General features: G+C 41.4%; 1 long non-coding RNA gene across 1 annotated transcript in view; it reads right to left on the reverse strand.

Moving 5' to 3' along the window:
* The window catches only part of LOC135215643 (uncharacterized), a 103,316-nt gene extending 92,105 nt beyond the window's left edge, over positions 1 to 11,211 (reverse strand). Inside the window, exon 1 of the long non-coding RNA XR_010314745.1 lies at positions 10,982 to 11,211. This is a non-coding gene — a long non-coding RNA (uncharacterized LOC135215643). The remainder of the gene's footprint in view (positions 1 to 10,981) is intronic.
* Positions 11,212 to 13,558: the final 2,347 nt, after the last annotated feature.

Raw genomic sequence — 13,558 nt, forward strand, 5'->3', positions numbered from 1 at the left:
TAGCCTACCCTTCAAAACCTAGCCTAGGTCTGGTCGGATAGGCCAGGGTAGGACATCGTGAAGAACTTCCAACCTCATCAAATAGCAATACAAGACTATAATCGAAAACTAAACTAGAAATATACATGCATGAGTACCGCGAAAGAAAGAGGAATCTTCATCTCCAAAAACAAACTGGCGAACTGCTAGGCTAGCCTAGGATGCCAAAAACACAATACTCGCGCATAACTTTATGAAGCACATCACCGTACGCACAAAAGGGAACCAACGCGCTCCTGAGGGACTGATGATAACGAAGGCCCTAATAGGCTAATAACGTAAGACAAACCCTAAAAGACAAAGCCTCAGTATACATCAGGAGCGAGACGGGCCCTATAATAGGCTAATAACGTAAGGATAAAACAGTAGAATTAAGGCTCTCAGAATTCATCAGGAGCGAGGATGATGAAAAAGCATACAAAAACAGTAGCCTATATAGTGAAGTGCTAAACGGTGGATAAAATACACCTCAAGATAAAAACTGAAATAATTGCGCACGCCGCCAGTCATGCACCCAAAATGGCGGGTTGTAAGAGCGTCATACCAGCTCACAAGGACAAAAGACTTAAAATAAGGGCCAAAATTGGATGCATCGTTGCCCCAACATGTTAAAAAATGATAAATGGAATACTCAACTTGCATGAAGAAGCTTGTTGCTCGTGAGAAGACATGATGCTTCGCCAAAAAACACTTCCTGGGAACAACGAAAACGGTGTGCAGACACGGTGAGTGCTATTACAGGAATGAGGGTTTCTGGCAGAGGTAGTAGTATTAGCGAGCGGAAGGTAGACGTTGTAACGGCACCTCTTTAGAGAGGGATTTTGAGAGGAAACTTCTAATTGGTAAAGTATCTGTGGTAGTGGCTTCCACTCGCCCCTGTGCTACACCGACACCCTATGAGGGTGAGCGAGCTGGGGGTAGTAACTCCAGCATTCCATATGGCTTTTTTCTCTGGTATATTTAGCATTTATTTATACCTAGAAATGAGTGCTATGGGAACATTTCACCGGCTGACACAGGTCGAACCCAGAAATATAGTTCTTTAAAATAAACCAAAAAGTAATGAGTTTACCTAATTATCATGAGTACAGAATCTGGTCAGCTTTATATCCTAACAACTAACTTAAACTCACATTTGAACAATAAGACAATTACCATAAACTCCCAAGGTAGCACATAATCATGTACAGTAGTCCTGACTTTCAATTTAGTAAATATGTATCAAACATCAAAGGCCAGAGGCAGTCTGTCTCCGTTTGTTAGGCAGGTTCACAGCTCCAACTCAGGCTCCTAAGCCCGTTCAACACATTACCACACTTATGGGCAGGGTGACCAGACGTCCCGTATTTGACGGGATTGTCCCGTATTTATGACATTTGTCCCGTGTCCTGTATCGACCCTCCCCGGGACGCCTTTTGTCCCGTATTTTCAATATCTAAAAAAAAAAATTAGCAAAATTTTGCAAAATACCATGTAAAGGCGCATCAACATGAATGTTGCATGATTCATCAATCGGTGTTAAACATTCTCTTGTACCGACTAAGAGCACATGAGGGCAACCCAGGCGTGTATCTGATTTTTTAAAGATAAGGCAGCATTGTCCGAGTCCGACAAAAAGTGCAAAAAACAAAAAATGAAGCGAGAATGTACTTTTAGACAAGAGTGGCTAAATGACACTGATTTAAAGCAATGGCTCGTTATGGCAAGTAACTTTTGTTATTAATACCCTTCAAAGCTGCAAAACACGCTTGATTGCAATATTCTAATGCTTTGACACATGTAATGAACAGCTGTTTGTGACAAAATCTATAACGAATGCACTTTAAAACAAAGAAAAGTCAATAAAGAAGGCTGAGAAGGACTTTGCCTGCATCACTGCATGCATAACTTTGCATAAGTTGTGTCTATATTGTTCAACTACCTCTTCAATTTAAGTGTCCCGTGTTTCAATTTTCAAAATCTGGTCACCCTGCTTATGGGTCACCTTAGGGTAAGGACCACAGATGGCAAGAAACCACCACTCGCCCAAGCTAATCTAATAATGATATAGGTCTGACAATGTATCCTGTAAAAAAAAAAAAAAAAAAAAAAAAAAAAAAAAAAAAAAAAAATCCATGAAAACACAAATAATCTATTAATAAAATTCTTAACTGTTCCTTTAGTAAAAATGCCATGGATAAAAATAAACTGACTTTAGTTTAATTAATAAAACCCTTGCTTGTTAAAGATATTCCAGTAATAGCACAGTCCCACTCTTAGATAAGAATGCATAGGGCTTAAAATGTAATCCAGTACTGCAATAATTCAGTCATGATATCTAAATCCGTAGATATGCCCTGAATATCAAAGGTATTCTATATATGATGTCGCTAGGACCTGATGCAATAAAAATGCAGCAACGCATACAGTAACATTGTATAATGAACTAAAATTTTAAATTAATATTGATAAAGCCTCAAAACAAAGCTATGCTTTGAAAAATGAAATTTTCATTATTAAAATGAAGTTTTATTGTATACTTACCGAACAATTATAGAGCCGTGATTTCCACGAGCGGCAGGATACTAAATTCAAATTTAGCGCGTCGGCGTCGCCAACACTGGTGGTGATGACGTCATCTCCCTCCACTCGCGGGAGAACCAGGTACAACTGCCCAGGTGAATCCAATTCTTTCTGCCCGTCCGTCCACCTAAGGGGAGGAGGGTGGGTATAATCATAATTGTTCGGTAAGTATACAATAAAACTTCATTTTAATAATGAACATTTCATTTTTATTGTAGTGTCTTACCGAACAATTATAGAGCTGATTACACATTTCTGGGAAGGTGGGATTCAGTGGACCACTAGTATTTTTAAATGGTTACATTTATTGCAATACCAGTAAACACTCAAGGTGTCTGTTGTACCTTACCTTGTAAGAGAGCTACAGCAGACTGTTACTGCCTCTGGTCGGTGCTCTTCTTACTATTGTAGAGGAATTGGAATTTGACCAAAGTTAGCCTCTACAGGAGTGGAATCCTTCCGTAGTTCAAGCGAGTCAAGGCTGACTGACGGAGGATAGTAACAACAAAGATTGCCCTTGCCCTGGGCTAAGACCAGAAATTTAATCATACAAAACATTTGTCACCAACACCAGATTTAAAAACATATATACCCAACCATTGTAAAATCTGACCTAACAGACTGGTGAGTATCCCAGGTACTCAGTACCCCCAGCTTCCCTTGAACTCGACAACCTATTCAAGGTGAAAAGTTAGCATAGAGGTGACGACCCCTGTGCCGTTTCTCCCAACACCATGCCAGAAACCGCCACAGGACCTAACGTTTTACAATTCTCGAAAACCGTTTCTATCTCTTTGAGATAATGACTCGCAAAAACCGAATTCGATCTCCAGAACGTGCTCTGAAGAATCGAAGCTAAAGATAAATTCTTTCTGAATGCTAAAGAAGTTGCCTCTGCTCTAACCTCGTGAGCTTAACTCTCAGAACGGAAAGATTGTCGTTCTCGACTGCGAGTGAGCTTCCCTGATAAGCTCTCTAATAAAGAACAATATAGCATTCTTAGAAAGAGGACGAGAGGGATTTTGAACCGAGGTCCAGAGCTTAGAAGATTGTCCTCTAATACCCTTAGTGGCCAACAGATACTGCTTAATAGCCCTGACTGGACATAAGAGCCTTTCTTCCTCCTCATGTCCAACCAAATCAGATAAGTTCCTTACCACAAAACTCCTCGGCCAAGGATTAGAAGGATTCTCATTTTTGGCTAGAAAGGTCAAAGATACCGAAAATACAGCATTGCCTTGAGAGAAACCGACTCTTTTGTCTATAGCGTGCAATTCGCTGACACGCTTAGCAGAAGCTAGTGCAATAAGAAAAAGTGCCTTCTTAGTCAAGTTCCTGAGTGAAGCCGACTTCAAAGGCTCAAACGGTGGCCCCATGAGGAACTTAAGCACCACATCTAAGTTCCAAGCCACTGTATCTTGCGGGAGCTTAGTGGTTTCGAAAGACCTAATGAGGTCCGACAGATCTGAATTGGAGGAAATATCCAAACCTCGATGTCGAAAAACCGAAGAGAGCATGGCTCTATATCCTCTGATCGTCGAAGGAGCCAGTTTCTTAGAGTTCCTAAGAAATAGAAGAAAATCTGCTATTTCTGTTAAAGAGGTCGCAGAGTAGAGACTTTAGCACTTCTACACCACTCTCTGAAGATCTCCACTTCCTTGATAGAGTTTGTTAGAAGACTCTCTCCTACAACGAGCGATAGCTTCTGCAGCTCTTCTTGAAAATCCTTTCGCTCTGACAAGATTCCGGACAGTCTGAACCCTGTCAGAGCTAGAGCGGACAAGTTTTGGTGGAACCTCTTGAAGTGAGGTTGTTTGAGAAGCCACTTCTCTGGAGGAAGAAGTCTGGGGAAGTCTACTAACAACTGGAGAAGGTCCGGGAACCACTCTTTCCTGGGCCAAAAGGGAGCGATTAACGTTAGTGTTACATTGGTGTGCGACATGAACTTGTTCAGCACCTCTCTTATTAGACCGAACGGAGGGAATGCATAAGCTTCCAGACCCGACCAATCCAACAGCATTGCGTCCACGACCAAGCTAGAGGATCTGGGACTGGAGAACAAAAGAGAGGAAGACGGTTGTTCCTTGATGTCGCGAACAGGTCTATTGACGGTCGTCCCCAAAGGTGCCAAAGTTTCTGACAAATCTTGTTGTCCAAAGTCCACTCCAGAGGTAACACTTGCTGTTGACGACTTAACTCGTCCGCCAGGACGTTCATCTTTCCCGGAACAAATCTCAGGACTAGCTGAACCTTCGCTTCGTTTGACCACAGGAGGAGATCCTTGGCTACTTCGTATAGAGAGAAAGACTGAGTCCCCCCCTGTTTCCGCACGTACGAGAGAGCCGTGGAGTTGTCGGAGTGCACTGCCACTACTCGACCTTCTACTAAGCTCCGAAACTGTCTGAGCCCCAGGAAAATTGCTAACAGTTCCTTTACATTTATGTGGAACTTCTTCTCCTTCTCCGACCAAGCTCCTGAAGTTCGTTGATTTCCCAGTAGGGCTCCCCAACCTGTGTCCGATGCGTCGGAAAAGAACTGTAGGTTCGGGAGGATGGGTCGTAAATCTAACCCTTCTTCCAACCTTGCTCGAGAGAGCCACCACCTTAGGTCCTCTTTTATTTGATCTGTGACAGGAAAGGTAATCGAGTCTGGTTGTGTCTTCCTGCACCACGAGGCTCTCAGGAAAAACTGCAGAGGTCTCATGTGCAGTCTTCCCAACGTCACAAATTTCTCCACTGACGTCAATTTGCCCAGGAGCCTCATCCACTGATTGGCAGAACTTACCTTTTTGTCCAAGAACTCCTGAACTGTCTCCAGACAGCCTTGAACCCTCTTCGGGGACAGAAAAAGCCCGAAAAACTTGAGCATTCAGAATCATCCCCAAATAAAGGATGCTCTGAGATGGAACCAACTGGGACTTCTGTTTGTTGACCAGAATTCCTAACTTTCTGGCAAGATCCAGAGTTGTTCCAAGGTCCTTCATGCACCGACTCTCTGATTCCGACCGGAGAAGCCAATCGTCCAGATAGAGGGAGATTCTTACTCCTAATATGTGCAGCCAGCTTCCTATCGGGGATAGAACCCTGGTGAAAACTTGAGGAGCGGTCGCTAGTCCGAAGCAAAGCGCCCGAAACTGAAACACCTTGCCTTCAAACATGAACCTCAGGTACTTCCGAGATTCGCGATGTATCGGAATGTGAAAATAAGCGTCTTGCATGTCCAGAGAGACCATCCAATCCCCCTGTCTGATGGACTCCAGAACCGACCGAGTGGTCTCCATATGAAATTTTGTTTTCTGGACATGCAAGTTCAGGGCGCTCACATCCAAAACCGGCCTCCAGCCCCCTGATGACTTGGGAACTACAAAAAGGCGATTGTAAAAGCCTGGAGGAAAATCCCCTTCTATCTGTTCTATCGCTTCTTTGAGAAAAAGCGCTTCCACTTCTGCGGCTAGCGCCAGAAATTTGTCTGAGCCCGGAGAGTATGCCTGGAATGGAATTGGCACAGGTGAGAGCGAGGGAGGTGAAACGAGAGGAATACGATAGCCGAACTTGAGTACTTGCACTACCCAGGCTTCTGCTCCTCTTTTTTTGTTTTCCCATTCCTCCCAAAACAGAGCCAGCCTGGCTCCCACTGGTGCATGAAGAACCGAGCTTTCATTTGGAAGGTTTGTTAACCTTGGCCGAGGCCTTAGACTGAGGTCGCAAATTCGACTTCGGCCGAAAGAAGCGCTTGGGTTTTTCTCCCTCGAAAAGGCGCTTGGGCCAGAGGAGAAACCGAAGGAACAGTCTCCACAGGAGCTTTAGGTCTCTTAGTAGACTGTGCCAGTAAATCCGAAGTAGATTTCTTATCTAGCGCAGACGAAATTGACAACACTACATCGTCTGGAAAGAGGTTATCTTTCACAAAAGGAGCAAACAAGAGAGCAGACTTCTGTTGGGACGTAACCCTTTTAGAAGCAAAGGAGCACCAAAGTTGCCTTTTCTTAAGGGTACCAAAGGCGATGAGCGAAGCTAACTCATCACATCCATCCCTAATGGATTTGTCCGCACAGGACAGAACACCAATCCAATCCTCCGCTAACTCCTGAGAAAGAGAAGGACAGTCTTCGATCTTGGCCGCTAAAGCGCCAATAGTCCAATCAAGGAAGCTAAAGACTTCCAAAAGTTTAAATTGATTCTTTACAACGTGGTCCAACTCAGGCGCTGTAAAGAAAACTTTCGCTGCGGCGAAAGCAGATCTTCTAGAGGAGTCGATTAAACTGGAGAAGTCTCCCTGGGAGGAGGCAGAAACTCCCAGAGAAGGAGCTTCCCCAGTTACATAAAACCTATACCTCTTACGAAGCAACTTAGAGGGAGGGTAAGCAAAAAGAGCCTTCCTAAGTCTCTTTTCATAGACATCCATTTCTCCGTCTCTTTCAACGAATGTCTAACCGCTTTAGATAGAACAAGTTTTGGGAGGAGAGGGTCTGAAGTTTTCCTCCTCATCAAAAAAGTCGAAGTTGGGGAGCGCGGAGCCGCTTTCTCAAAATAATCTGGATAAGATACCAGAAGAAATCTAAGGAGACGTGAATAACACGAGAGGTGATGTGAATCCTCCTCCTCTACTTCTTCTTCATTCTCCGATACCGCCGAAGAAGTAGACGGAACTACAACCGGATCTGAAGGTTTCGAACCACCCTTGGACTCATTCATCCAGTTGGTTAACATCTCTAACTGCTTGCGCAAAGGCGCCAGAGACGAATCAAAAACAGTTAACGTAGGCTTGGAAGATCCTAAATGTTCAGCAGGAGGCAGAAAAACTACTTGCGCCTCGCTCGGAGCCGCCGAAATTCGAGGCGAAACAGGCGCATCAGGCGTAACAGACGAAAAAGCGCCTAAAGAAACACCCTTAGAACTGCTAGCTACAGCGCTAAAACCACAATCTCTACTAGTAGATGGAGCCGAAAAAGGCACAGATTGAGGCGACGAACGAGCCGCTAACGGCCGAGGCGCAACCCTACTCTCAGGCTCCTTATACCGCTTGACTGGAGGAGGCGAAGAATCGGCGCCTGAACGCCTCTTTAAGGGACGCGAAATACGGGCGTAATCTCGCCAAGTATGCGCCGCGCGACCGGAGACGAATCGCTTGAATCATTTGAAAGGCGTCTGACCGCAACACCTTTCCAACGCTTAACCGAGCCCTGTTGAGGCGCAACAGGCTCAACAAGAGAGGCGCCTGTCTGTGGGCAAATCCCGATCGACTCCCTTGGACTTCCGGTATGTCTTCTCCCCGGTGCGGGGGAGCTGGACAGTGACCTTTGTCTAGGAGACGTGTCAGGACAGACAGACGCACCCTCAACTACACTCTTACCTGAAGCCGCTTTCTCCAAAAACGTCTTAACTGAATTACCAAGTTGCAAAACCGTATTCGCTAGTACCGAAAATTTCTGATCTAACCTCGATTCCAGACTGGCAATGGTGTCGGAAGAAACTACACGGGAAGCCGGAGAAGTGGGATTAGTAGGAGGAATAGGAGGTGTAGTTAAAGGAGACATAACAATTTGAGGAGAAACAGAAGGAACAGATGCATCGCAAGACGAAGCAGAGCTAAGTCTACTTTCCCTAAGCGCTGCTTTTCTAATTCTGTCTTTAGCTAATTTCTCCGAGTATGAACTAAAAAACTTCCATTGAGAATCAGTCCAATCACTACACTCGTTACATGTTCGATCTGCTGAACAAACCTGTCCCCTACACTTAACACATTTAGTGTGAGAATCATACTCTAACTTGGATAACCTAGTTTTACATCCTGAGATGCAAAACCTAACTCCCGACGGACTAGAATCCGACATGGCAACGCCTAAATAAAAAGCAAAATAACAACAACGCCAAAAAAGAGTACTTCACCAATTCCGAAGATCAAATCCACAAGAAAAAAGCGAAGCAAAGTCATCCAACCGTACCGACCACCGATGTTCACCGGACGCCGGCAGGAAAAGAATTGGATTCACCTGGGCAGTTGTACCTGGTTCTCCCGCGAGTGGAGGGAGATGACGTCATCACCACCAGTGTTGGCGACGCCGACGCGCTAAATTTGAATTTAGTATCCTGCCGCTCGTGGAAATCACGGCTCTATAATTGTTCGGTAAGACACTACAATAAAACCTTGAAGTTACAGTTTATGATAACTGGGTGGAATCAACAAATCCTTGGCATTAGTGTTTATTGCGCAATGCAAGGAACTAAATTGTTAAAACTACTGAAAGAGAAACTAAGCTTTACTCTGATATTAAAGGTTTGAATACCACTGTTGAAGATACTCTTAGATTTGAAGTAGTAAATCTTGCAACATACATACAACAATTAATCCTCTAACACTAACCATTCTTCCAGAATACATAGTTACCAGTCCACATTTTTTTAGGCAGAATTTGTAAATTTATCCCCTTCCTTTTTCCTTGACTGAATCTGTGAACTTTCAAGTTCAAACAATTTCAGTCACGGATTTCAATCATATGTTTGTGGTCCAGTTGACACTTTTGTCTATAGTACATGGCTTTCACAAAACAATTCGGAATTTCCCTTTAGAAATTGATACCCAAATTTTCCCTTTGTCTAGAAAACAAATTACCTTTTTGTGAGCTCTCTGGACTGAACAGTAAGTATTACCATATGACTATTTTTTCCATTCTAAGTTGAACATTAGTTATAATAGTCAACACAGATCCATGATTATGTAGTGACCATTAATTTTAAGCACAATTCAAAGTTAGGCTACTGTTGAAATGCTTCCCAGTATTTCACCGATTCTATGTTTTTCCCATTCCAAAACCCTGTATTCGAATATAGTTCCACATGCTCGTAATTTAAAAGGGGTTCATAATTTGTTAATTAATAACTACCTACCAAACTATTCAAAGCACACTCACAAAAATTAAATTTTTACTTTAACAATCATTGAATTATGGAGTTGAAAATATGATTTTCAAATGTATAATAATGTCTGCTTTGAATATTGTTGACAATTATTCTGTAATATACTTGAAGTTTTACAGAGAGGTTAATGGCCCCTCATATCCTGCAATTGTGAAGGGACCACAGGGGGAAAGTACGGTTTCCGGGTAGGGGACGAGACAAAACAAGTGAAATACAAGAAGTGTTTAACCTGAAGCCATCTCTTAAATTAATCTATGGGACTAACTTAAAATTAATACGAATGCAATCTGATCCAATCACACCTTACCGAACCTAACCTACGAAGGTCTTTACTTGGTTGGTGAGGCCTCACTACTAAACCAAAGTCACTAGGCCCTAAAATACCTAATACATAACATAACTTTAAAAATATCAATGGGGTAATTAAATTATAACTTGAAGCAGTATATCATGAAGATGCTTGGGAACATCCTTGAATTTAACTCATGTACTTTCCCCAACCCAAAAACCCCGATTCCCTCTGTGGTACCCATAATCTGGGACATTGAAGGGTTCCAGTACCTTTATAGGACTCGTTTATCGAAATTAAAGTCAGAACTCTTCAAAAGTTGCTAAAAAAAATCAGAGGAAATAATCCACAGAACAAGAGTATAAATCTACACCAAATGCAAAATGACTAAGAACTGAAGTCAGCTTTTTCAAGCTATGCCTGAATTCCCAAATCCCGTTTAGGTCTAGCTGGTGAAACTCAGGACAAAATAAGGCAGTCACTAATCAATTTTCAGCGTTGTCCACACACCGACATTTACGGATAAACATATGAAAAAACTTTCAAAATTTGTTGGCAGTCCTTGCCTACAATACTCTTGGTTTGAAAATATCAAGTTTTTCAAGTAAAAATTAAAGACGTTTCTTTTATTCTGAGTGCTATGACAATGCAGAGGTAAAAACTGAAAATCAACTCATAGGTATTCTACGCCTTAAGCAATACTAAGGTATTGCCTTATTTTCTTATAACTATGGACAAGAAAATGTAAGTTCCTCGTTTGGTGGTTCACTATTAAAACATTTTTGTATGTACATAAATTTAACTTAAGATTTTGGGGCAGCCTAGACTATGGCAGTTGCGGTTTATCTATGCAGTGGGACCCTTTGGGAATGCGGAGTTTTGGGGTGGGGTAAATCACCATGGATACAAAACAGCATTTGAATTAATGAATAAGGAGCACCTACAGATCAAACCAACCTAACCTAACCCAGGATACCTAACCTAACCTAGGACACCTAACCTAACCTAGGAAACGGTGCCCTGACTGGGGGCTCTGCCCCCGTACCCTCCCAACCCCGATAGTGTTCAAATGACCTAACCAGATCAAACCAACCTAACCTAACCTAGGACACCTAACCTAACCTAGGACGTATATTATGTTACAATACTAATTGAAATACAATTATAAATTTACCTTAATTGGATGGACACAAACGTTCTGATGGTTTAGGTATATTCTGAACAAGAAGGTTGTGGCTCATCTACAGTGTCGTCGTCGTCGTCGTCATCAGGAAAGGATTCCTTAGGTGGTGATGGTGGCTGAGTGTCACTTAAAGGTGGATACAGTTTAGCAGCTTCAAGTAAAAAGGTGCAAAACTGAATCCTGGTAGTGCTTAATAAATAAATACCTAGCAAGGTATTGTTTCAAATAGTCTTTTTTAATACCAGGCCTTTTAATCCACAACTTAATATCTCGCCACAACCGTTCAATATTTTGAGTGTGAATGTTAGGATTATCTATTGGGATCAACAAAATTTTCTGTGTGGTTTACTTGAAAATGAGTGTATCCACTCACTGATTTTATTACCTATAAACTCGCCACGAGTCACTGTAAATAATAGAGCCTGGTTTAATGTAGCAACTAATTAAAGGAATTAAAGTATCACTTTTCCGATTGTGAGCACCAGGATCAATTAATGCCTCAACAAAGAATTTTTTTGATGTTCTCTCTTTACCACCAAACAACCTTTATGGTATTTACTATGCGTAATTAGTGTTTCATCAATTTCCACTTCAACATCAACACCACCGATGGGCTCCTGATTATTGTACCAAAACTGATTCACCTCACTACAGAAACTTCTCCAATCAACACTGGTCTTTGATGAAATATTTAAATAATTAACAATTGGGCGATGTTTCCAAAATTCACTCAAAAACTGACAAAGAAAAATCATCAACTTCCATACCGGCAATTTAACTATCTAAAAATGTGCCTTTCCGATCACTTACAGTAAAATTACAATATTTTCTCTTTTTATGTCTTTTGTCTAAAACATAGGTAGGTACAGCCCAAACGTTTTTATCCTTTCTGGATTGACAGGGCTTTCCACACTGTACTGCTACAGGTAGCACTCCATGTTCTCTTAAAAATTCAATGCACCGTGTTTCATTTTCATAAAAATCATGAATTAACCGAAAATAATCAAAATTACAGGATGAACACAGAGACATAGCTCTATGAGAGACTTCAACCAAATGACAAGCGCATATGGCAGCATGGCTGACAGCTCAGCTGCTCAGAGCTGTCAGATTTAGATTTTCACCAGGTCACGTGACTCCTAGACATAATATGTAACTACCCACAATGCAATTTTAAGAGGAAAAAAATTCGCATCAGAACCACAATGCAGTTCCAAACAAAAACAAATTCGCATCAGAGCACAAACTGTGATAAAAATGTAAACAAAACACTTGGAAATTTTTCGAGAATAAGGATTCTATAACCATTCATATCTCGCATATGGTGAATTTCCCCAAAAAGTGTACAGAGACAAAGCTTAATAATTTTTTATGCAAAATGCATCTATGATACTATAATTATTATAGAAAGAGTTGGAACTGTGGTAAAACAATACCCAGTTGGACCTCCTGAGCAAGAATTTTAAATAATATTTATTCGGACGACTGTAATTAACCCCCAGGGGCCAGTAGTAAACACGGCGAAATACATTGGACGCCCCAATCCCTAGTATATGTCGTATCCGCGGTTACGTTCCTTGCAGTTCGTGCGGAACTATTGTTTAGAATTACCACAATATGTCTAGTAAAATGTGAAACGCAAGATCAGCGTTAGCCATTTAATGGAAACCTCTTAAAATGCATCCAACGTGATTCAGTTTCAATTACGTTCACCTAAACAGAGCTGCAAGTAGTGTTAAAAAAAAAAAATCAACAAAACGCTTGGAATCCCGATTGCATGATATTATCTATTATTTGCCATGAATTTCATCAATGACATGGTTTAATTACACAATAAAATGCCCTGGCATTAGTAAGTCGAGCACTGCTATATGCAATGAAGTTTTCGTGTTGTGCAGCTGAGTGTCAGTTAATGAAATGTCATGTTACAAATTTTATCGTATCCAAACAGCTCAGGATCAGGTATTCTAAATATATAAATAATTGTACTACTAAAACAGCTAAGGTTCCATCCAGCCTAACTGATTATGGTTTACGCAAACTTACGTTATGCATCATACCTTCCCTTATTCACCAGTACCACAACCAAACTCAGACAGTCCATCTATCTCCTGTTAAACTTAAACAATGAAAATATTTACCGAATTTCCTATCAAGTCCTGTATATATATATATTTCTTAGAACTCAATGGACTTATGCCTATGCAGCTACCCGTGAATTTCAGCATATAGTAAAGGCTTGCCAAGGCTATCTTAGCTAACCTAGAATTTCAATGAACTGTTACTTTGATATGTCTTGTGTGTGTATGGCACCTTAAATATCATGTAATTTTGTTTTTTTGCTATGAAAAAGACTTAACCCATAGCAGTTGGTAGTATAAAGCATTAAATTAGAACCCTTTCGAGTCTGTACTTTTCTGTTTTATCAACACTTATTTGCTGGTAAGTTTTATGAACTGTTTTAAACTAAATTCCTGGCATTAGTAAGTCATGTATTGCTATATGATCGTGTTATCCCTGTTGTACAGTTGAACGTCTCAGTTTATGAAACGTCATGTCATAAATTTT

The sequence above is a fragment of the Macrobrachium nipponense genome, chromosome 5, assembly GCF_015104395.2.
Source record: "Macrobrachium nipponense isolate FS-2020 chromosome 5, ASM1510439v2, whole genome shotgun sequence".
In the NCBI taxonomy this organism is placed as follows: Eukaryota; Metazoa; Arthropoda; class Malacostraca; order Decapoda; family Palaemonidae; genus Macrobrachium; species Macrobrachium nipponense.